Source organism: Barbatula barbatula (genome assembly GCF_947034865.1).
Source record: "Barbatula barbatula genome assembly, chromosome: 10".
Lineage (NCBI taxonomy): Eukaryota > Metazoa > Chordata > Actinopteri > Cypriniformes > Nemacheilidae > Barbatula > Barbatula barbatula.
Window position 1 is genome coordinate 21,268,829 of NC_136773.1, and position 27,525 is coordinate 21,296,353.

At 36.6% G+C, this 27,525-nt stretch overlaps 1 protein-coding gene across 1 annotated transcript in view; it reads right to left on the reverse strand.

Moving 5' to 3' along the window:
- sema3ab (sema domain, immunoglobulin domain (Ig), short basic domain, secreted, (semaphorin) 3Ab) overlaps positions 1-27,525 on the reverse strand; it is a 75,807-nt gene that overhangs the window by 47,387 nt on the left and 895 nt on the right. The window contains exon 3 of the mRNA XM_079466413.1: positions 26,744-26,803. The gene's annotated coding sequence lies outside the window, so the exon portion shown is untranslated. The remainder of the gene's footprint in view (positions 1-26,743; positions 26,804-27,525) is intronic.

Consider the following 27,525-nt stretch of genomic DNA (forward strand, 5'->3'; position numbering starts at 1 on the left):
CAGAATAAACTGGAAAATGAAACATTAACATACGAGCTGGCATGGATCGGCACAGAGTGGAACGGTTAAGCAACGGGAGCGATTTGGCGTCTAGGTGGAATCACAGCACTCATTGTTTATTGTTAATTCATGTTAGCTAATACACCAAAATACACTAAATTTACACGATCATTTAATAAAACCATTGAGACCGCTTTAATTTGAATTTTCCAAACACGAGACCTAAAATCAGGTGCAAGATATGCTTCATGGATTAAGTCATTAAGATTCCACATGGCAGATTTTTGTGTCCAGCATGTGCAGAAGCATTCCAGCAGTACGGCTGTGTTTGGTAGAGCCATTAGGAGCTGTGGCTCGAGCAGGTATGAGATGTTTTAAGGAAGTCATTTGTTCAGGCAGACTGGAAATGTGGATGACTGGAAATCTGAGCGTTCTTTCAGATGACCCTGGAGATAGAGAGTGAAAAACCCTACAATGGCAAAGCTTGTGCTTTTAGTGGCACACGTGTGGAGATGAAATACTTTTCGTCTTCTGTTAAGCTTAGGGACAAACTCCCATAGATTAATGAAGTATGGTGAAAGAAATATTCCCGGTGAAAGAATTTAAAAATGCGTATATAAGAACTGTCAAATTCATCTCACAAAGCTGACATTGTTTATTTATTAAATATTCTGGTTAACTCTTAAAATGCCGTATAAATACTCCTGAATTTATATGTAAATCAATTGCTAAATAAAACAACTGACCACAAAACTAAACATTCACATCCAGAGCATCATTTGGACAGAGACATCTAGGTTTTTCACCACCAGTTTAAGGAAAACATCACAATGCTGGCAAGATTTCTTAAAAAAGTTGTCTAGATGTTCCCTACAAAAAATATATATATTCTGCATTGTTCTCAAAGTTATACAAAGTTTTAATCTTAGATTTACACACATTGCATGCAGAAAGAATTCCCTGCTGTGCTAGTGTCTTATATTTAATAAATCAACTTTGCTCTTTTGGTAGAATCAACTGCTAAACAAACCTGATTTGCATTTTCTGATTTAAATATCATAAATAGGTTTTAGCATTATTTTGCTTATAATGACTTTACGTGTTCATCCTAACTACAAAATATCAAAACATGTGATATGTGAAGTTTTTTTCCACATAAAATCGCTTTACATAATGTAAAGAACATTCGGTGAAAATACTATGTTGTTATCTTTAATATTCATTAACGTCATGTAAAAGATTGAAATGAATGCTTGAAATAAAACTTTGATGCTCACTATCGCATAATTCGACTTTGAGACTTTGGCCTGGATTTCTGGTGACGGGGTCACATATTCATATATAATCTTACAAAAGTATTCCTCCACTAATAGACGTGCGTTTGTTTAATATGAAACCGCAATGCATCTTTCTTTGCAGACAGGCTCTTTTGTAAGCTCATTAGCAGCTGAATTTCAAACACATGCAATGCAGTAGTCAGCTGTCAGCAACCATTCCAGAGCAATTCTCCATCCTGACAGAAACCACAGTGGTCATTAGCTCACTGTTCAGTAACACAACTCGAAGCATTCTGCACGAGGAGACAGGCAACATACTTTCGACAACAAACCAAAGGTCTTTTCCTGTTACGAATCAATTACCCATGTGTGCAACTACCCATGTGCCATTTAAGAAAAGTGGAAGCAATTACATGAAATAGTTTAAGTGACTCCATGCGTACAACATCCATGCATAATATTAATAAACCATGCAAAGGACGCACATTAAATGACTCTGAATTCCGCTGCAATTCGTTTCTATGAATCAGGATATCTTTAATTTGGCTTAATTTAACTATTTGTATTTATAAATAATTTATAAATTTGTGGCATAAATGCAATGCATGCTTTAGGAGCAGCTGTGGTGATGCCGGCAATAGATGTCCATACCAAAAAGAAACTTCAACTTTGCCACTTAAAAGACATTTTCATCTTCACAATTTGGCAAATTTACCAAATAAAATCTCCTGTATAGTGCTAGCATCTTATATGTTGTAAATCCACTTTGCATTGTGAAAATCAATCAGCAGGACCTGACACCAAGCAGATTACTTTAATATGTTTATTTAAACCTCTTAGAGAACCTACTTCCCTTCAAAGCGGTCAAGTTTTACAAGTAGTCGTTGCAGTTGCGTCCAAAGTAAAGCCCTCTTGGCCTCATGGCCACATGTTAGCGGTAAGCTCCAGCTAATGAAAGGTGTAATGTTGCATTATAAATCTACACATGGAAAACACAAGCAGAGGGTCTCAATGTCGGGATGTTTGACTAACATTAACGTCGTGACATTGTTGGTGGGAACGAATGCATAACACACTTTGTCATGCAAAGGTTTTATCCAAGTGATATTTACTTATTAGTGAATTGCTTTTCTTATACTACCCTAGTATTAAACTTTGGTCAGCTCTTTCTAAGCGGTTTGCACTCTGGATGCAAATCCATGTCCATGAATTCCAGCATTGCCCAGCACACTGGTTCCTGTATGAATGGTACTTAAAATAAACTTTTAAAATTGATTTCTACAGTCTAAAAAATAGTAGGATATTTATATTTCTCAACCCAACGGTTGGGTTTGTCTCTTTTCCACCCAACCATAAGTTAAAAACAACCCGCCGGGATATTAAAAACGGATAGAATAATAAAATAGTGAATGGTATAACTTAACAATCAGAACTGTGTGAAAATGTCCAATCCTACAGATATTTATAAGGATTTTTGCTTTCGTTACATCACCTCTGTAAGTATTCTCTATTAAAACAGCGAGTCTATAAAGTCTTTGTGGAGTCTTTGAAACCCAGTACAGTTACGTCCCCTGACAGCTATCTGCCAGAGCGGCGGTTTACACGCAGTCTGTGTTGAAAGAGGTGGACGGGACATTTGTCAACATTAAGCCCATCGTATAGCAAGGTCAGACATATTTCCACAGCGCAACTAACAACCGTCTTTCCTTCTTAATTAAACAGCAATGCACGAAGGGAACAGTGGACATTAAAAGCATGCAATGACACACACATTCAAACATCTGAACAGCTGGTAGATATGTATTTCTGCCTAATGGGCCAGAATTTAGCCAGTGGGCATGAGTGAGCACACTCACCCATAACTAGTCCCTCTGGAATGAAATGAACAGTCGTGCTGTCTGTCAGCAAAAACATCTCTCATTGAGATAATCACCACCGCATTTACATTACTGACTTAATATGCATGACGGGCGGACAATGTCCAGCTGCATTTCAGACACGTGGAATAAAATAAATTGTATAATTACCTTGACCTACAGGAAGCATATATGCAGAAGAATTTGTTATTTATCTCATAAATATGTATAGGGAGTGCATCAAAGGGAGACTGGGAATAGCTGTCACGGGTGGACCTTGTCACCGCATCTCAGTAAATATAAAGTCCAGTGTTTCTTTAGAGGTTTTACATGTTGGTTTCTTATAAAACGGAATAATTTTAATGAAGTTTGATTTTAAATCTTGTGTTTTTTATGAGCGGTGGGGCAGGTTGTCACATGCTAAAATGCATATAATAGGCTATTAAATGGCAGCCTGAACCTCCCCCGCTATTGAATCATTCATACAATGATTTTCTCTTTATTAAACAAATATATATATATACTTTTATGCCACACCATAGGACACATTTACAATATATTTGTCAACTACCCATAAGGACTGTATATACAGCCGCGGAAACAATTTAAAGACCATTTCAAATGTTTATTCAATCAGCATTTTTGAATGTATTGTGGCCATTCTAGTCCAGTGTCTATTGAATTTCTACCAAATCAAACCTCAGGAGGGACAAAGTCCTCCAACAGCGATGAGAAAGACTGACAACATGACAAGAGATATGAAAACTGTAAAAAATTATAATTTTACCTAAAAACATACCTATAAAGAATTTGTTTTATAATATATACAGTATATAATGTATATATATATATGTGTGTGTGTGTGTGTGTGTGTTTGTGTGTGTTTGTATACAGTATATATGTATATAATTTATCATTGTAAAAAACATACCAGTCTTCCCATTGTACCCAAAAAACCCAATACTACAACTTCTACTTTTTCCCAGGTGCAAGATTTTCTCAATTTCCGCTTAATAAGAAACAAAATCACTTTTAAGTTCTGTTCACGCATTCCGACATTTATGTGAGCTTTCGGGATCATTTCATATTTCAGAGAAATCTCCAGAATTTACACTCAAAACGTTCCTCCGGCACTCCATAATAAATTCAATAAAACAGAGTTAAACACTCTGGCTAACTAGTGTCTATTTATTTAGGATACTATCACTAAACTAATATTTCCACCTGAGGTCTGATAATACACATGAGCATCACTTGCTATTATTGTAGGTCTCAATACACAATCTACTCTCGGCCAGACTGCCTGCAGGGCTTGCATCTCAATATTCTAGCATTATCCACCTCCATTACACCTGGATTTACCAAATCTTCGACATTGTGAGTGAGTTCAACACCTGGAGTCACTAATGCTTTGTAACCAGGGTTAAATGAAGCTACAAAAGAGCAAAAAAGAATCAACGTATAAGACAATGGGGAAATTTATGAGAAACTCACAGCTGATGTTGACTCATGAGAAGGGCTGGTCCTGGGAAGACACAAAACAAATAAGTCTTGAGAGCCAATCTATACCATCTGATATCCTATGATATACAGACATGAACCAAATGAGAATGAAACCCACGAAAGTGTGTGTCTGACCGAAGTCTCGCTTTCCCTCGAACAGTCAAACACAAAAAGATGAGAGACCCTCCTAGTTACAGCGCTAAATCGGGCTGCAGGTCTCAAGGGTTGCTGATGTTATAACCCCACCTGAGGACAGAATGATGTCACAAACACGCTCTTGAACTTGGGACTAATATCACACCCTCAAGAGTGTGTGTGTGTGTGTGTGTGCAAGCGTGCAAGCGTGCGTGTGTTTTTGTGTGTGTGTGTGTGTGTGGTGGTGGTGGTGGTGGTGGTTTGATAAAATAATATGCAAAATGGCTTAATAAACACAATAATTAATGTCTTTACGGACGATGTAAAAATGCTAAAAGGTGCATGTGAGGGTTATATGGTGAGTTAGGGGACAGAAAATATTATTCTCTAAATATTAAAACCACAAAAGTTATAAGAATGTCTCCACTATGAATGGCAGAACAAACAACGGTTTGACTTCTCATATTTGCGCAGAAGTAATGGAACGGGGCAAACTGAGCTGTTGAGAAATGTCTGCTATCTTCCCACAGTATATTGTGGTTGTAATATAATAATGTGAGACATTAGGTTTGAATTTGCATTGAATGAAAATGATATATGCCTGTGAGTGAAATGTGAGATTTTGCAGGTGGAAGCTGAAGGTTGATGGGAAGGGAGGGGCTTTGATTAGCATGAGACCCAGACATAGACAATCCTTGTGATTGTTCATCTCTAGGTGAGGGGGTGCATGAGTGTGTTATATGTATTTTCATTGTTTTTTAAAGAATAGCAATACAATATTGAAGTGATCACAGGGTCCATTATTATATATGAGTACAGTATAAGACTTCAACGTGCGGAGCAGCATTCAGTGTTAACATTTCTGATTTATTTATGTATTGTTTCATTTTTAACGTTCCAGCATCTAAGGCTCTATTCACAAGTATGTTCTATACAATACACAACTCTGTTCTATACACAAGCTGCGGGTACAATTAAGAACCCTTGGTGGAAACCGGAGTACCTGAAGTTAACCACTGGTGACACAGGGAGAACATGCAAACGCCACACAGAAAGGCTTCCCGTCTCAGCCGGGGCTCGTACCGGGGACCTTCTTGCTTTGGCAACAGTGCTAGTATGGCTGGTAAAAATTGTATTATCATAATACACATGATTACGATTATATAATAATAAATATCCTTTTTATAGAATATAAATATGTGGTCATAATAAAGCACATAATCAAATAGCTTCAAGTGAATAATAACTGGAGAATTGTTCGTTCAATATGAAATATTCGATTCATGCTTTATGCTTTGAAGACATGCACATATTTAGAATATCATCACTGCCGTCCTTCAGAAACCTTGCATCTCCATATTTCGTTTTTATTAGTCATCCTTTATGTTTGTTACTCGGTTTTCCAAATATCCAGCCTATAAATAGTATTAAAAAGTACATTTCAACTTTAACAACACAGTATTAAAGCAGAAGGATATTTAAATAGCTTGAATGATATTGCTTCCCACACAAACAAAATATAAACATAACAATATATGATGATATTAGCATTGCTACTTACACATAAGAGTGTTAATATGGCTCCATCCAAAGCCTGACCCTGATCCTATTAGTCAGCGCAAACTCATTTGAACTTTATACACGTTTAATTTGGAAGAAAAAATGATACATTGGGCCGTTGGTTTTCATTATCCGGTCGAGGGGTAAACTTATCTTCCGGAAATGTTTCCTGAGAAAAATATACTTACGTTACCTCATTAAGCCACAGTAAACAAACAAATCACCATCCCAAACCATTTCTTTGAGATGGCAGAACAGTCTATTACAAAGAATCGCACAGCCAAGTCTATAAAGCATCATTAAATCTTTATTAAACAGATTAATCTTAGAAAAAAAAATCTAGCTTAATGCTGTTGTGAAGAATGATGTTTACATAAAAAACATTTTTGAATGTATGGTTTCTATAAACGCACACATATTGTGAAAACACAATTCTCTCAGAGTCATTTCCTCTATCAATTTAATACTGTATACATGAGGCCGTAAACTCTCCTAATCCGGATGAAAAATATAGCAGGAAATATAATTCTGATTGAAAATGTTTGAGATGTTTTATTACCCTCCAAATATTTATGTGGATTAGTGAAGCTGTGCTAAATGGATATGCAATATTTCTTCCCATGAACGTCCATCGTTCCTGTGGTAGACCCCATAACCTTGACATGTCAACAGGAAAAAAGCTTGCCTCTACTGAAAGCTGTCCTCATTCTGGAGAGAAGGGTATTTCTACGCACAAGCAGCGTAACCTGGGGTCATTCGATTTAGATCTCTTTAAAAAGCTGTCAGCCTGTGCAGAAAAGCATTTCCCTTTTTAATGGATCATGCAGTGTAAAGCATGTCCTAGGGTATCCACCTTAACTTTTAACCTTTATGAGACAAGCAACAGGGCAGGAATATAAATTTAGTTTCAACTTGGTATGTTTTGCTTACCATGGCATTTCACACTTCTAAATTGACAATCACCTGCCAATGATCATGACTTGATGATGGAACCAGAGACCAAAACAATTAGTCTGATGTTATGGTCGGTTTGTAAAAGGCAGAAATGGACCAGATATTTAATCTGAGAGTCGCTTCACTAGAGCAGCATGTGAAAAAGAAAAAGATCCTCCTATATCTTTCCGGAGCAGTTACAATCTCTTCATTATGTATTATTGGAAGTCTGTCGATCAATGATGGGAAACAAGAGATGGCACAGGACTGGGTCAAAAGGAACTAAAGAAAAAGAAAAACTAATAAAGTCAACATTGTTGTGCGTTTGTGTTTATACGAATGTACTTTCAGTTCTTTAGTTTATGGCTGGTTTTTGTGTTTGTTTTCTGTAGGCCTATATTTTTACCCAATCAAAAGAATATTACATGGAATCTATCAAAAAAAACATGATTTTTGAACTGTTTTTGTATATGAACCATGCAATTTCAACTTATTTATACAGTATAAGTTACAGAAACAACAAAAACGAATGCTTTACAATGCTATGAAGTTCCATTTATGGCGTAATGGTTCCATAAAGAACTTTTAAAGAAAGAATGTTTCACAAAATGTTCTTTTGAATGTAAAAAAAATAATTATTCTTTGAGAAACCAAAAAATAGTTTTCCTATGGTATTGCTAATTCTGTCGCAACCTTTTTAGGAATGTAGTGAGAATTAAAAATATTAAGTAAAATAAAATGAAATGTATTGTACAGCCAATTCAATTTTATGAAAAACGGAGCAACAAATGCATCCCAGAATCATTCGATTTTTATAGGCATTAAAATATCTATTGCTGGGAAGTATTCAAATAGCACTTTCACCAGAAAAACTATTGATCCTGTAGATGATACCTTTCACATGTTCTATCCAAATCCGCCACCTCTGTTACAGGATATCCTAACACAGGAAGAGGCTCAATGTTACCATGACAACAGCGGCGTGAGTCATTCAGGTTACTGTGTCCTGCCGAGGACTTCCTGTACTGGACCACCAGGCTTCAGTCGATGACCTTTTGTCTGTGGCACAGCATGAAATGCAGTTCAATGTTTTCTTGTTCCTCCTACCAGCAAAGGATGGACATTTCATTGTGTTCGATATTTATGACATCTGATCAGTGATAGTGAGACAGTTGGGTTTATTATTAAAACCTAAAGAAAATAAATCATTTCACTGTATTGCATTACACTGAAACACAAAATTATAATCTTAGTATCTGCTATGACGGTGCAAAGAAGAGGAGGAAAGAGGAAATGCAATGTGATGAGTGAAATGAAAGTTTGTGAAGGAAATGAGATGCTGTGACAGCAGTAAAAGTGTGTGTTTGTGTAAGTGTTGTGCATGTCAGTTCTTGTGAGTGAACATTTGACGTTCTACTTCTACGTGAATTTGTCTATAACCAGACATGAGGGCATGAGGACAGAACATCTAGTTCTGATACCGTCACTGCAAGACATGTGGAAAACCCGAGTAATGTGGAAAAGAAAGTTAAATGAAGAACTATATTAATGAAAAAACTGATTTACAGATCTGAGTTTATATATAGACTAAATAAAATATTCATACTCTGACAGTAAAAACATATCCTTGACTTAGCTAAACTTTGTGATCGGGTCAATGATACTCTATGTTCATCAGTGAATCAACACAAAAACTAATGTGCAGGAACATTTTACTTGTATTAATTCAAGTCAAGTCAAGTCAGCTTTATTTATAAAGCGCTTTTTACAATTTTCATTGTTACAAAGCAGCTGTACAAGAAAACATTGACTATAAGTAAAACATAAAAGGTTATGGAAGTCAAAACACAGGTCAAATATCAGACGGACAAAAAATTCCTATATGCAGTGTTAATTAAATAAGACTAGCAAATTCTAGCAGCCACCCCCGGCCAGGCAAACAGTGCAAAACAGTATACAAACGGTGGCGAGGAACCCAAAACTCCATTGGAGGAGAAAAAAACCTCAGAGGGAAACCAGGCCTAACCAGGGGATTCCAGTTCCCCTCTGGCAAAAACTGCTGCCTCTGCACAAGCTCGACAGTGCTTGCACAACAAGGCAAAATAAAAAAAGTTAGATTTAAAATGATCATTAATAATCTAATAGCGACTGAAGTTTTGTAGAGTCGCCACGTCCTTCGTCCAGCATTTGTCAGGTCTGGGAATGGATTGCGCCCTGCCCGCTCCGGTAACCTTGGACTGCATCCTGCCCGCTCCGGTAACCTTGGACAAGACTGGCTGAGAGTAGAGTACTGTTCTGCACTCTTTGATGCAACAAATGCATCAGTTGTTATTGGAAGTGTCCCTGGTTCCGGTTGATCTAACTAGTGCAGCCTAGATCTTTGAAATATAAATATTATGATAGTGTAGTGTATGCAAGATTAAAAAGATGCGTCTTTAGTCTAGATTTAAACTAACAGTGTGTCTGCCTCCCGGACAGTGCAGGGAAGACTGTTCCAAAGTTTAGGCGCTAGATAGGAAAATTATCTGCCGCCTGCACTTGATTTTGAAATTCTAGGTATTTCCTACTGACCTGACACCTGAGAGCGTAGTGCACGTGAAGGACTATAATTCGTTAGAAGTTCTCTCAAGTAGTGAGGAGCTAAACCATGCAAGGCTTTATAGGTAATAAGCAAGATTTTAAAGTTTATGCGATGCTTTGTAGGTAACCAGTGCAAGGTTGACAGAACCGGGCTAATATGCTCATACTTTTTTGTACGCGTAAGAACTCAAGCTGCCGCATTTTGGACCAGTTGGAGTTTTTGTAATAGGCCTGCAGGGCAACCACCTAATAGTGCATTACAGTAATCTAGTCTTGATGTCATAAAGGCATGTATAAGCTTCTCTGCATCTGATGGTGACAGCATATGACGTAGTTTGATATATTTTTAAGATGGAAAAACGCAATTTTACAGGTGTTGGCGACCTGGTTCTCAAATGACAGAGTACTATCGAATATAAAGCCAAGATTCTTAGCTGAAGATGAGGGTTTTATGGAAGATCCATCAATAGTTAAGCAGTATTCTTGGTTGTTACGTAGGGCGGTTTTCGGTCCGATAAGTAACACTTCAGTTTTGTCCGAGTTCAGTAATAAAAAATTGCTACTCATCCACTTTTTTATATCGACTATGCATTCCACTATTCGATGGAATTGCTGTGTTTCATGAGGCTTCGAGGAAATATAGAGTTGCGTATCATCAGCATAACAGTGAAAGCTTACTCCGTGTCGCTTTATTATATCTCCTAGAGGTAGCATGTATAATGCAAAGAGCATAGGCCCTAAGACTGAGCCCTCTGGTACACCGTACTGGACTTGCGATTTGCGTGATACCTCATTGTTTATTGCTACATATTGAAAACGGTCGCATAAATAAGATCTAAGCCATTTCAAAGCTATTTCCTTAATACCGACATCATTTTCGAGTCTATGTAGGAGCATGCTGTGGTCAATGGTGTCGAATGTGGATTAATGTGGAAAAAAATGTCTCGTACATTTCTTTTGTATAGATTGAGTTCAGAAATTGAGTGCTTCTTTGAAGAGCTAACAAAGAACTCTGTCATTCAACCATTTCATAAAACATTTCCATTTTATTCAAAATAATTTGATTGATGTATGTCCAGACCTGTTGTTTATACAAAATAATGTACATGTAATGAGTGCATGTTTTAAAGTAGTCACTGTAGAATAGTAAAAAGCACAAGGCAGATAGAAAGAGGAGTGGAGAGCGGTGCAGATTAATGTGATGGAGTTAATGCTTTATCCAGAAGAACATGGTTGTTGTTGGCCACACACACTGTAAAGGCTGGCTGACACTCAATCATCCAAGCCATTGTTAATCATCAGCATCATAGTTTTTTTTGTACTATGTGTTCTTTTCAAGACTTTATGTAAAGCAAAATCTACAAAACTATTGCATAACCATTATATTAATAAAATCAAACATGTGCAATATAGCCATATTTGAAAAAAAATACTAAAATGGTTATTTTAAATTTCAATAATTCAAATTGTGGGTGAATATATCTTAAAGTGGCAATCCATAAGTTCTTTTGAGTAAAAATTAACTAAAACCAATTATTGAGCAAGTACATAAAAGAACAGTGGTTAAAACTGGATTCAAAAGGGATGCTTGTAATAATGGTTTGTGATTTTCCCTGTCTGGTCATCTTTTTCCGGAAATCCTTATTTGGTGTCTTTCTTCTATGCGTCATTTCGTCACATTCGTGAACAGAACAATTAGGAAACGGCTGGCAGCTTCAGGTGACTGGGGTACACAGAATTTGTTTTCTAGGAAACATTTTGTTTTATTTATGTATATGTATTTATGGTGCCATTTATTACTTTTACTTTTGAACGCTAAGCAGCGCTGCGCTGACATCTTGGGATTCATCAATTGTGAAAACCAAGAAATACGAACTGATGAGAGCTTGCAAAGAAAAGGGGAATATGATAGGACAAAATTTATATTGGCAGACATGGATTTATTTTTTCTGAACAGAACAGGTAAGACATTTAATAATTTAATAGATAACACAAAAACCGTAGCGCACTTGTTGTGTTAGGTACACAGTTTCATCGGTTGTTCTTTTTCTCTTTGTTAAATTCATTATGATAAATGTAACTTAAGCCCTATTTGCACGGGACTAGTATTATCTGGGGCCCTTGTGTGATTTAGAAATGATCTCCCTTTTCGTGTGGCGCACACACACAGGATATGAGAAACCAGTGATTTTACTCAAATTTACGGTAAATATAGGTGTATGGTATAGAATGATATATGACTGTACCTGTCAGCATTTGAGACCCGGGGTCGCATCCGGTTCGCGTCACAGGAGTTTCTGTGAGAAATAACATGATGGGAGACTACTGGACATATCCACAGTTTAGCGCTATTTGGGTCTGTTTACAATGTTATTATTTGTTTTGTGTTATATCATCTGCCATTTTAACTGTTATGTCTATTATGCTACTGATGTACAGTGAAGATTCTCCCTGGTTCACGTGACAAAAGACTCAAAACATCAGACTCATCCGCACAGTTGAGCAGTGCCGAACCGCAACTCACTTAAAGGAAATACCTCGGCACATCACCAGCAGTAGCAATTTCAAACTGAGATGGCGACAAAGAGGACATTCTTACAAACAGCCACTTTAAAAGTAAGTCAATGTAACATGTCATTTGTCAATTGTTTCTGTTACATCAGCACCACACTGGAAACTGAAGATCAAGTGAAGCGCATTGCGTTTTGGTATACCGAATAAAAATCCCATTACATTCATACTGTAACCACGTTTAACGTCAGACAGCAGAGCGAGAGTGTGACAGGAGACTCCACGAATGAGGGGAAAGTTCAGTGGAAATGTAGAGCTCATAACTGAACGGTGAATTAACAGAATGAGCTGTGGGACACGGAAAATCAGTCCCTAGATACAAGTCCCACTGTTATTGTTTTTAAATCAAGGAGGTGATTAAAACGGGAGTGGTAAGACTCCTTCTCTCTCTCGCCCGAGAGAGTGCTGCTATATTGCACAGGTGGCAGTACTTAACAGCAGGGGTGAACTGTTCTGTTTTCACACTCTCTCTCTCCGTTTTTCTTTCTGCCTTTCATTCAGTCTACACTAGGAGTGATGCAATGTGACCAATATTCCCAATATAATCAGACTGAATGTGTACCCTGCATGTGTACGATTGTGATAACTTTCCAGATATAAATGTGCTGGTTTATTTTTCTTCACCTCTTACTTACTTTGCCACAATAGTATTACAACTTCTGTTCCATATCGACAGAGCCAAATTATTCTTTACACTACCACACAACATACCAAAGAGAGACATATACATTTAGTCATTTAGCAGACGCTAGGTCAACAAAAAGCTCAAGTGCAACAGAACTGGTCTCATATAGCCTACCACAGTATACAATGCTAAGGATTGTTTTTTATAGAAAGAGTAGAAAAGAGATCAGAACTGATTGGTCAGGTGTTGACGGAAGGATGTGTTTTCAGCCGATGCTTAAAGATGGCTACAGAATCTGCTGCTCTTGTAGCAGTGGGCAGATCATTCAACAAATGTAAAACCGATCCAGAGAATGTACTTTCCACATGAAATACTAGCACATTTTTGTATTAACTCTAGTAAACTGTATTATACCGTAATGTATTATAGGACTTTTACAGTATCGCACAATTATTCTAGCATACTGTAGTTTCTGTACTAAAGGAAGAGCTCACCCAAAAAAGGAATCCTCACCCTTAAGTTGTTGCAAATCTTTATAAATGTCTTTGTTTCGATGAACACAGTGAAAGATATTTGGAAGAATGATTGCAATCAAACAGTTCTTGGACACCATTGACTACCATAGTAGAAAAAATTGCTTTATGAATTTCTGCATTCTGTTGAAAACAAATGAAGATATTTTGAAGAATGTAAGAAAGCAGTTCTGGGGCACTTTTGACTACCATTGCCATTTTTCCTGCCATGTTAGTCAACGGTAGCCAAGAACTGTTTGGTTACAAGCATTCATCCCAATATATTTCTCTGTGTTCATCAGAACAAAGAAATGTAAACAGATTTGGAAAAACTCAAGGGTGAGTAAATGCAGACTGAATTCATTTTTGTGAACTGTCGCTTTAACTATAGTATTTTTTTTACTGTAGTACATATGTATACTTTAATATATAATAGTATGTAGTAATGTTACTGCAGTTCACTATAGGAAATGCTCAAATATAGTAATGCCTTATAGATTCTTGCTGCAAAGCATGCTAGTAATGTTAACAAATGTGAAAGCTATTCCTGTGAACATTAGAACGAATATTGATGGTCAGACATGTGTTTTATGAATACAAAGTATTTAGCATTTCTTAGTGTCGGATCAAAAGTCATTATATTCTGAACATAACTTGCTTTACACTGTAAAATGCTTTAACATGAGCCAGACAAAACAGAAATGTAGAATCTACTAATCCTCACAACCGTGTAGGCGATTGGCGTTCGAGCAGGTGTTGTGGTGATGATTTGCACAGACAGGGAAACCCTGGTCTTTCTGAAAAACAGTGGCAGTAAACAGCAGCAGCAGGACTGGTAAAACTATCAGAGTAGCTTGTGTGTGTGTGAAGATGTGAAGAAGCACTAATGTTATTGTAAGAGCTCTGGGGTCATTAGCACTCAGTGGGAAAACCAGCAGGGGAGCATTTCACAAGACAAACCTCAACACCGACACCTGAACTCAGGGAGAGATGACAACTGTGCTATCCGTGCTTCGTGGTTCTCTGTGTTGGAACAGGTCATTGGTAAGACTCAATGGAGATTCCATGTGGGCATCGGATTTGTAAGACACATTTCAGCCATTATTTTGAGCCCTAGAGCTGCTTGTTTAAATGCAGGAAAAATATGGCAAATATAAGAATGTGATTAATATCCAATGATGGATAGAAAGGAAATAAAACAGTATCATAGTTAGTGACATAGTTGAAGGGATAGTTCACACAAAAACTAAATTCTGTCATCATTTACTCCCCCCATGTAACTTTATTTTTGGGTGAACTGTCCCTTTAAAGGAACTTAAAGGAATTAGTTTCATCTATCCCATTATTGACCCCATTCTCTCTCCCTAATGCTGCTATTGTTCCCTTGAAACACAAGAGAAGTGCAAAATTCGTTTTTATAGCCTTTTTCTATACAAGGACACACCAAAGTTTTTAGACAATAGCTTTATGTAAGGGATCTAAATATAAAGAATATTCCACTCGTGTTTCCAAATTAGCACAATTGACGTTGACACAGGTTTGACGTCATTGAAGACAAACACTATTGGTTCTCACATTTTATGTGACCAAAGCTATTGTATGACTTTAGAAGAAACTTCTGTTCTGGACCATAACAGATTATTGTTACAATGATAAAAAACAACAGGAGTCAGATTTGAAATAATATTGGAGTGAGTACATACTGTCAGAATTTTCATTTTTGGGTTAGCTGTTCCTTTAACGATTAAATGTAACAGCCCATTAACTTTCACGAGGAAGTAATCGATATCAAATGTTGATTCAAGACTTTTCATTTACCCAACACTCACGCCAGAGACACGTTAAATAAACACTGCGGGTTCCAGAACATTCTGCCTGCCGCATCTGGACTGCTCGGATACATTTCAGTCAATTAAAAGGGCCCAAAATGAGCTCCAGCACAATGGTGCCTGTCTCCACATCCACAAGACAGAACTTTTCCCTGACATTGACCATTCTGCTTACATCCTGCACGTATGCATGTTTTCAACCGTCACGCCTGGGCACAGCCACCAACATCTGCGGTCCTGCGAGACCCGCAAACACAATATAAACCTTTTTGGAACACGGGTCCCCAGGGACAGGCTACACTTTTGTCCATCAGACCAAGTTTCCTGAGGAGAAACCCTGAGCCCGGCCACTGAAACCCAATCTAAGCGCGGACGAAGTACAGAGGCCCTCCGCCTTTACTCCCAAGAGACGCTTTTTTCAAGGTGGTATTGCCAGACGTCAACATTCAAAAAACTGCTTTAACCTTTTGCGAATAAGAAAGCAGGAACTTCAGAGGTGACCGTAAAAAAGCCAGAGGTACACAACAGAATGAGACACTTTTAGCTGTTTCGTCTGTTGAAGCAGTTATCACATTTTTTATGTTCCGCTATAGGCTTCGATCCATCTATCAGTCTATCTTGTAATGACATACTGTCTTACTGTATTAACAATATGCAATTTACGGTATATATTACAATACTTTCTATTTAGATAAAATGTCAATGGGTACACCTGCTACATTTACTTCAACAAGGAATTTAACAGTATATTTCATACACTCATACTAAAAATCTTAGAGATGCAAAACAAGAAAATTGTATAAAAATATAACGTAATGAAACGAAACGTAACGTAACGTAATATTATATACAATAAAATACATAATTACATTTTATAAGCAACATTTTAAAATGTTGAATAATGTATTTTACGTTACATTACGTTACGTTACGATACCATACTCTACCACACCACACTATAATAAACTATATTATATTATATTATACATTACATATTTCATTTCCATTTCCTTACATCCGGTCTTATCTTTTTTTCCTGTTATACTTTTCCCGCCTTAAATGAAAATCCAAGAATCGCCCCTGAATGGGGGCCAATATAATAAAAAATGTCTTTGAAAGCACACCATTGTTTTGAAATGTTATACTGACCACATCCAATATAATTTAACTCAAAAACAACTTCAAACAGAGGAGATGATCAGATGCAGCCTAGATCCTTGAAATATTAAATTAATCTTGCACCTAGATCAGGACGTTTTCCTCTTATACAAACATATTTGTACTTCTGAACACCCCAACAAACCTTAGCAAAACACTTTCAATGAGCTTCCTCAAGCTATCAAAAGAAACGTTAAATGATAGATTATATAAATCACAAATATTATTACCCTGACTGTGTTCATGGCAGGATCATGTTCACATGCAGACGCGTGTCTGTGCGTCTTGTTGGACTGGGAATAGCTCTGTCGCACTAGTGTGAATATACAACCAAGTTTAGGTTACCGGTGCTAATACCAGTCTGCCTGGTAATAAGACCCAATAATAACACATTTGAGTCACATAAGCATCGATAATGACGACATGTGTACCATCATTATGGACAATGACAGGGTCATTATATGGCAAAGGAAGTTATACATTATAACCATGAATTATTCATTACATCTGCACAGTTACGCATATCATGTTATATGATCCATAATGCAGCTCTGCAGAGGAGAAAAATGACATTGAATGCTATTTAGCCTGAAATAATATGTTATTTAAGGCTAAATAGTTAACATTAGTTGAGACAGGAAGCTATTATCTACTGTACATGACATCATACAAAATTATTTGAATTATTTTTAAGATAAGCAAGAAAAAATAATAAAACACTTCACTTACTGCACACTAAACTTTCAAAAAACTGCTTTCAAATAATTTGCTAAACCCTTTTGTTCTGGCAAAGCAACACTTGTTATGTACCCTTGTAATCTTAATACTTTATAAATAAAACATTAGCAGATGTGTATAGATAAATGAGACGCTGACTGTTTCTCTTGGTTTTCTGCTATTTGTTTTGTTGCTTTGACGTAACCGCAAGATCTTACATTACACATGATTGTTGCTCGAGGTAATAATGGCTGGTATCTGTGGCATATTTGACTCTCTCTCTAAGGGTTCATGCCCGCTCTGAAGATGAATTTTACCAATACTGAATGTGTCGGTTTTAAAACAATATGAATTACCCAGCCCACTCCTGAGTTCTGTTATTCAATACTTCCCTCTCTCTACACACACGCGCTCGCTGTACCCTGCAGCCAAACATCTCCAGCGCTCTGTGACCTTTCCTAAAAATACCATAATGGCAACCACAGGCTGTTTAGCATTAGCATACTACACCAAAACAAGTTCAGCCAAAAGCATTTAACCTATAGATCAAACCTACACCTAGCCACCACGGAAAACTACAGAGCAACTGAGAAGACCAAATACAAAGCGTGAAGGAGACTCGATTCTGTCCAATACTGGATCGTAATTGTCAGAAAAACAAGCTATACCGCTGTGAAACCGAGCTACCAGAACCCGACCTTGGTGTTTCTGAGCGCCAGTAAAACGGCGCCATATCCCAGGACAAACATGCCGCTTTACACTGGAACCACAAATCTGTTATTATTTCCTTCAGGCCTTCCAAGAGAAATTACACAAAGGTTCATGTTTAAAGGTAATAATGACCGTGTTCTTTAAAGAGGGAAAGAAAACAATACTGATGAAATGAGAAAGTACAAAATCGCATGTACATCAACAATCATGAGACAGGGTGACAAGATTACTTACTGAAAGCAAAAAAGAAATGTAAGAACGCAGCTAAAACAACACATTTGATGTTTAATATCACTGCTGTCCTCCTGAAACCCCCATTCCACATATATTTTGTGATTTAAATTTTTTGCCATAAATCATTATAAGTCACCATTCATCTGTGATTCACGGTTTATGTACCAATATCTCATTCTAAGGTAATAAAACATAACGCTTCACTATGTAAGGTCTTTATAGACCTCTGAAGACGTAGTTATGTATATTATATTGCGATTTTGTCAATTGAGACTCCACAAAATGACACATTGGACCTTTAATAGATTGTTCTTTATTTGGCGACAGGCAGGAGAATGTACAAAATAATTTATTTTAATTATAGGAATGATTTTAAATGATTGTTCCTAAATCATAACCAGAGTATGTTTACATTATCTTTAGCATACACTTAAACGTTGTTTTATAGGTATAAAAGCAATAAGCATGTTAAAATCTTGCAACTTTTATATTTACTTGAAAGCATGCTGCACAGAATAAAAATAATCAAGTTGACAATCGCAAGGTTCAGCAAAACAACAACAAAAAGAAGATCCAATCATTTTTCCTACTATGATAGTCAATGATGTCCAAGAACTGTCAGTTGCCAACATTCTTCCAAATATCTTTCTCTGTGTTAATCAGAACAAATACATTTATACAGGTTTGGAACAACCGAGTGAGTAGGGTGAGTAAATTATGACAACATTTTCATTTGTGGGTGATCTATCCCTTTAACCCCTGACTGTTCAACGGATCAGTCCTGTAATAAGTCACTTTGGATGAAAGGGTCCTCTATATGACTTCACACACAACTCGTCTTCATATGTGATCCAGCATTACGGGTCATTACAGACAATAAAGTGAAAGAAACGCCTGCATGTCGTTGATATTTAATGTGGCCGATCAGAAGAAACTTTCTCTGGTGTTTGAAGTGTTCTGATCAGTTCAGATAACTAGGTTTTGTTTGGCCTGGTTGGTTCTGGCGGCGACAGCAAAAAGCTCTCGGTGTTTACTCGAATCAGGACGTGTTTGCATTGGACGTCCTCATCGTCCGTCACTACCCACCCTCCAAGACAATTGGATTTCCCCTTATTCCTTTCTGTATTCTCTATCATCTCAGGAGCCAAGGTTTTGTTTTTCTCCTATGATCCGAGGACAAGTTAATGTTATTCGTTATCTTAAAACCCTCCACACAAGCCCAGGACAGGCTGTGCATCCCACCCTGGCCCGGTTTCCCAGAGTCCCCGAGTGTGTTAGACATGCGTGTGTGGCATTAAAGAGACGCTTGCTCTCTGTGTGGTCTGTAAGACTATACAAGCATGTATTGGTCATACGTGCCTGACTCCATTTGACATGGATCTTGTGATACTACAGACAGCATTCTTGTAGCGAGTTAATGACCGATCAAAGCTTTTGATCTGAAAGTACACACACTTGCATGAAAGACTTCATTAAAATGATTGCGACAGCTGTACAAGAATCCATACAATGGTCAAATTAGGACTGCATATATACTTTGAATTTTACAGCATTTTTGTAGAAGCATTAAATGACAGCTTTACATTTTCTGAAAGAGAAAACTCTTGGGGTATTGATTTTAAAGACCGCTTGATGCCAAACGGTTCTAGGTTTCATATTTAACACTTTCATGCATGAATTAAGTCAACCTCAGTTGGGATTCTCTCCCTTAGGGCATATAAAAGCATGGTTTAACATACATATTTTTCAAAGAAAATTTCAGATGTTCGCTTAGGTCCACTTTATCGCAAAAAGGACCAATATAAGGAGACATTTCTTAAAAGATTGCCTTATAATTTCAGATTTAAACATATCATGCATACATTATAACAAAGTCTGCTTTTTTTCTATGTTTGTTCTGCTCGGGCCTGTAAAACAAGTTTTTTAAAAAGTATAGTGACCTCTATGTATGAAAGGGTTAACAAGTTATTTAAAAAAAAAATTGTGATACAGGTTATAAGCTGTTTAATACCCATAATGTTCCCTAAATAAAAACACTTACATATTATTATTAATGTTATTATTGTTAATAATAATAATAATAACAATAATAATAAGAAGAAGAAATACATGAATTATTTTTAATTCATTTTTATCAATATATAATAAGATTAATGATAAGAATAACAACAATAATTATTATTATGATTATTATTAGTAGTAGTATTCATAATTATTATGTTTATTATTATATATTTATAATTATTAATAGGACATATATTTATTACTTATTGATATATTATAATTGGTAATACTAAATTAAAAGTCATTAAAACATTATAACAATAATAATAATAAACATTGATAAATAATAATAAATATAAACTGCCTATATTATTATTATTATTATTATTAATGTAAACATATAGCTATTTTTATTCATTCCTCGATAATATTAAAACACTAATTTATTTATCATATTAATCCCGTGGTGGGAACCCCAAAAGGTTCAACAACAAGAATAAAACCTGCATCAGCAAGCACCACAATAATAAGTAAAAAACGTGCCTTCATCATTTTAAGTGCGTGTTAAAGTCTTCTGCCTCTAAATATATTCATCAGAATTTCACACTCCTCAATTTGATATAGTGTCATATTCTCATAAATGGATGCCGATGTGTTTAACATGTGTAAACAGAGGTCCATCTACACCACGCCAGTGGCCACATATAGATCTGTAAGCGAGAAAAGGAAAGCAGCATATTTCACAGCCTGCCTACCATTACCAACTATTAATAAAGATAGAATTAAGATGTACCAGGAAGACCTAAAGACTGTGAAATCTACTCCGGAGACACATTCTGCACTACATCATTCCTATGAGCTGCAGGTCACTATAAATATGTACACACGGCTCCTTCATTACTCTACAGTCCTTAGCGTCGACAAGATGTCTTCATGCAGAGTCCCTGGCACTCGGGGGGTCAGCGTGTTTGTGAGTTATCTCAGAGTTGGAGTGAAGCTCCGGAGATGGACAGGTTAATTAGACGGTTCAAGGTCTCTCTTCAACATTCTTGAAGCGAGATCCATACAGTGCAGGGTTAAAAATGCACCTCCTGCTGATATACGTTTAAAGCGACACGTGTAAAGTGTCAAGTTTGAAAGGTTGGAAAGTCTCAGAAACATTTCTATTTTCAACTGTCTAAGGGTGTGTATCATGCTGTGGGAGAGGCCACATTCTCAAATAGAGGGAAATCTCAAATGGACTTTAGTCAGGGAAGCCACCATATTTAAACTGAAGCAAAAAAATAAACATTGTAAGGATAATTGATTCAAATCTATGTTGAAAGTAACTATTTAACCAATGTTAAATTAATTATCATCATGACAAATTTTTACAATCCGGATAATATTGAAACGCTCTTTTCAAAACAGCCAGGCAACAGTGTGTGTGTCTGAGAGAAATGTAGGAACATTAGCGTTAAGTGTGTGTAGGTGTTGTGTGCTATGAGTGAATGATGTGATAATGTCTCCTAGAGTCTTCTTGGCTGTATGAGTGTCTATATGCGTCCTTAAAAGCAAAGACTTGTATTCCAATATCTCCTCTTGTGATAAGTGGTTGATGGCAACGTCCGATGACTAAACGTGACAGGCTGAGATGGGCGACATCTGAGTGCTGTAAGTTTTTTAATAAAACAAAACTTTTACATAGTGTAGCTCGAATGCTCGTTTCACCACCCCCCACTGTTCTCTCTAAACCTCACGCGTGCACTCACACACAGACTGAAAGACCCAAATCTGTGATGCCAGGCTCAAAGTAGGTTTAACATTTCTTGAATTAGCACGTTTCAACTGGAGTTAATCCAGATCCATTGATATTCAGTATGAAACTCAAGCAGTAAGGGATACACAGTGCTGACTAATTCTGTCTTTCTCTCAGCATGAGCATCTGCAGGACAGTCGGACCACAACCTAGATTATGGAAATTTCTCGTTTATATAGGCACCAAATGGGATTGCAAAAATTATGACTGAAACCTGGAAAGAACACTATAAACACATACTTGTAACCTCTCCCAACCACACATTTTAAAAACAAATCAAACAATGCAAAAAACAGGAATTCAAGTTATCTTATAGCATAATTTGTATGTATCCAAACACAGAGATACTTTCTTACAAGTGCCACCACCTGTGTAAACACAACCTGATTCCCTCTAAAACAACAGGTGTAAAGAAACCTTTTAAAATTCCTGACAGTTCTCTCCTTCTCTGTCTTTTACCAAACAAAACACCATTGAACGTGTCACAATGGCCATTTCCTGCCAAGAACACCCTGATGTCCGTTCAACCAATAACACGTGACATCGATCACGTCTTGACACAAAGAAAATCACGATCTACTGATCTATACAAGTTATATTATGCGTATGATGCCCACAGAGCGTCGTGACCCAGGGTGAAGGAAAAAGCAATGATAGTTTTTTCATTTTAACGTGAGCGTGAAGGGCAGATAAGCTGTTTAATGCAGTTGCAGTTGTTCATCTGTGAAGTATTTGGCAGAGACCAGGGGTGGCAGGACACCGCCGTGCCCGTGGCTATATCCTTCATGCTTTCTTGAGTATGAAATGGTATTTTACTGTTGTTAGGTTACAGTATAAAGTGCACTAAAGACAGATAACTTTTAAAAATGGGCATCAGGGATCTAAACTTTGAATCCGTTGAAAATGTTCAACTTTTTAATCGTGCAGCATATGGGCCTTAAATTTTCATCTGGATTCTGGCGGAGCTGGCTTTTATCCTAGAATGCAAAGGGATCTGACTGGTTCTGTCAATAAAAACGGATCTTTGGGAGATCCAGAGTGTATTGAAGTTGTTTAGTTTTATTAATAATTTGAAATAGCTTTATATCATTGCTGTCGCTCCGAAACCTTGAAATTCGAGATACACAGTTTTCTTAAGGGAATAAGCACTTTTTATTGGTTAGATATGTGCAAAACCCAGTGACAAACAAAGGGGGACAAATGATGATGATCAAACATTTAAATGGCCAAAAACAAAAATATAGAGGACTTGCGATATTATCTTTTAGGTAACTTTTTAGCAAATCTGTTCATTTGTTATTTTATTTTATTTATTTTTAGTATTGCTATTTAGGTTTTTTAGAATATTTAAATAGTTTTTTTACGTTATTTTATTATGTATTTTATTTCTTAAAATACATATTTAATTTTATTATTACGTTTTATTTTTCATAAAACATAGTGCCTCAACTTTTTTATTTTCAGTTTAATGCTATAAGGCAACCTTTCAAATTTTCATTTAAAGTTGTTTCAATGACATCTATTTCATTTAAAAACAAATTCTATTTCATTTCAATTAACAAACATGTTTGTCCTTGGAAAATATTGTAGATTAATTTCTGACATATTTTACCAGAGTATAAGCCTCAACGCCGTTTAAAATGGAGTACTGACAGGAAACTTTCAGGTTAACACAAGACTAAAATAACATATGCCTGGACAAGCTTTCATTTTATGCTAATGTTGATCTTGTGGCTAGATTGGCCAATCCTGATCATATTCAACAGAACACCTAAGCAAACACAACTGTGTAACTTACATCTTAAATCACGTCAGAAACATTGGAAAGATTTCTACACCTGATTAGTGTTTTTCGGCAGTTTAGCCGTTCTGACTCATCCTTCAGAATCGGTTATTTCGGTCATTTTGCAGGATGGTAATTTAGCTCTTCTGGCAGGTTAGGACTCCGTGTGGCGTCTGGGTCTCCCACGGCTCAGGTGCTGAAGAGAGAAGCAGTGATGACCATCTGCACGGACTTCAAACGAACTGCCATCTGCTTTAGATTACTGCAACCAAAGCAGACCACCAATAAACCAGCCAGAGAAAGACATGGCACGCTCGCAGACCTCATCAATCAATTCACTTCTTTCACATCTACCCGAAAAACTCTCTCCCACCTGAGTTGTGGGCACAGTTGTTTTTCATTGTCTTTTGTTTCTGCCATTGTGTATAGAACAACTGCACCCTACGGAAATATATCTTATGCTTTCTCAATTACTTTTGATTAAATCCTATGGATAGCTCACATTTATTTCCATGCAGATTTGATCTCTTTCAACAAATGGTTGTTATGGTACCCTTCTAGTTTCATTAAGGGTGCAATGGAAATAAAAACATCTGTTCACTCTCACACGGATATGAGCGGTGATAGATCACTGGTTAGAGAGATCCATTGAGATGACATGAGATGTCTCCAATCACGTAAAACCAAACTGTTAGTCACACTCACAGTTATCAGTGTCATTGGTAAGTGATGATGGCACGGGAGGATAAGATTGTGTTTTTGGAACGTTAAAACCTCACCCTGACCGCTGCCGTGAGCTTTGGGGATGCAATGAAACTCCATTACAACACTTTAAATCAGTTCATGTATTCAAATACATATCCTGCTGGTAAAAGTTGCTTGTCCTTAAAATTGTTCAGTCACAATGGGTCACAACAACTTGCATATCACTCCTTCAAACAGGGATTCAAACCAACTACCTCTTAGTTTCCTGCCCAGAATCAAAACTTTACAACACTTTAAAATAAATCAGAGCCCAATTTAAAAGGTATCTACATTCTTAAATTAGCGTTGAGGTTCCATACAATTAGCAGTTATTACTTTTCAACAGGCGTTTGTGAAATTAACTTTTTGCAAATCTTTAACTGAGCCACAAATTTGAGTTGGAGAGGACTGAATTTATTTTACACTGAACAGCAGACAGCTGAATGCCAGAAAATGCAAGCATAGGATTAAAAACAATCATTAAAATAATAACTTGCACATTTTCAGCCTCCAATTCCAACCTCAATTACTGTTTTCATAGTTTAATTTATATTTTTCTTTACTTAAATTAATAATTTATAAATATATAATAATAAACTTTCAGTGTCTAGTTTCATGTCAGATTTTTTTTACTTTAGTATGCATAGATACAAAAGAAAATAAATGTGCACAGTACACAAAGACAAAGAGTATACCAGGTTCACATTTCACCACATTGTATATAACTGCGTATGAAAAACACATATCTTAAATCTTGAATATGAAATAGAAAAGTAAAAAGTCCACAAACAAGCTATACAATATTTATAACTGAAAAAACGAAGCAATCTTTTTTGTTATCATTACTGGCATATTCGCTAGGAGATTAAGCTGAAGCAATGTTATGCTCGAGATGTTGGTAAATGTATGATATTTCGGTATTACGTGTTTTACTCAGACACTGTTGGACGGCAAAACACGTTCTAAGCCCTGGGAAAGCAAAAAAGCTATAACTTAAGCTATAACTTAAACTTTACAAGAGATATAAAATTTGAGAGCACAAACAATAATCATGTCAGATTTAATATGTATAAAGGATCGAAAACAAGAACCTCACAGAATCATGTAGGTATTTCAACTATAATAAAGTGTTCACACCAAACGCGGTAAATCGCGCTATTCGCGTGTAGTTGGATGCTTGAACATTTTGAGTTTAATCGCATCATTCGCGCGTTAAATTCGCTTCATCAGACGCGAATTCGCGTCATGGGAGGGGCTTCTGCCGGTCGCCCACGGCCCTACTAGAGCAAGCTCCTGATTGGTTAACGCAGCACGAATTTTCGCCAAAGTTCAGATTTGTCAATACGCGCGGATCACACGAACGCTCAAGGTCATCGCGCCTTTGCATTGACTTAACATGTAAATCACTCGCGCTTAACGCTTCATTCGCGTTTGGTGTGAACACACTATAAGGATGCTGTAGAATGAAAGCCGCTCATTCAATTTACTTAATGAAACAACACATGCTGAGGATATCTTTTGGCATTGTTAACGTTGGTTTATTCGGCTGGGGTTATGCTCTTATGTAACATTCATCCAGACTCCAGCATGCAGTGGATTTAAACCAATTAGCAATTTCCTACAGAAGATTTTTTTGGAGGCTTTTCACAACGAAGGCCTTTGTTTTAAAGTGATTTTATGAAAGATTCAATTTAATTTGCCCATTTCTCATTATTTGTTAGTTATATAGACACGTGAACACACACACACCATATAAAATCTAATACATACATTAAAAACGAGATTTAAAATAAGACGAAAGAAGATTGTGTCTATGGTATCACAGCGAAATGTATATAAATAACGCAGCTAATAAAGACATGTTTGGAGGAGATTTCTGGACAGATTTGGTCTCTTTCCTGAACCCTGGAGTGCAGGTTTATGTGCTGCCTGGAGTTTGGTGCTTGAAATAATACCACAGAGATAAAAGACTTGGACCAAAAGTCGTGACCACTATCTGCTCACCCACCTCGGCATAATACTTAAGCTTCCAGTCAGCCTCGTGCTGTTTTCAATTTATTATAAAATATGAATGATTCTATTCATGCAAGTCTGTCCGAAATAAAATTTCTTCATAACATCTTTACATGACAGACTTGAAACTATTTCTCACGAATGAACACATAATCTGTCAAAAAAGTTTAATAATCTTGATAATGCAAAATATTTCTTACCTCATATATTGAAATATTGTATAGGCATCTCCTCTGTAAATGTCAACTTTCTCCACACTGCTGATAAATAAGATATGATGATTTATCTCATCTTCACAAGCACTGGGTATTTTCAACAACATCACATGTTGAAATTTGCATAAGACTGCTGTTGATCCGTGTGTTGAAATGTTCCAGAAAAGTGCATTATGACCCCTGGATCATATAATTGTGGCAAAGCTCTTTCCTGACCCACAAGTCACCCTTCTAGAAATTTCTACAGTAAAGGTTTAAAACACACACACATACATGCACAAACTCACACACACTTAAAACAGTCACATGCATTTGGATCAAGTATTTCTAAATCAGGTTCCTGAAGAGGATAAAAATGTCGTGTTGTCACCCACTCCCACAAGGATTGAAAGACAGAAAGGAGTAAGTGATAATGTAAGATAAAATCTGACACCATCTCTGCGGTGCTATCCAGAAACGTGCTACCAGTGCTTTTCATTCCAGGAGTAAATCTGATCTCAGCCTTTAGTGAGAGAGAGTGTATCAATGATCAATAAATCACAACAACACACGTTTACAGTGTTTAGTTTTTGAGACACAACAACCTAAAGTGAAAATCTAATACTGGTATGTGTTTATTCGAATTGTCTACCCACTCATATCAAAGCAATTCAAAGGAATTAAAGCATATGGAATACTCAACATCATTGCGGTACGACAGGAAAGAACCAGTGATTTTACCTTTCGATATCAAAATATATTTGAATACAACAATATCACATAAATAT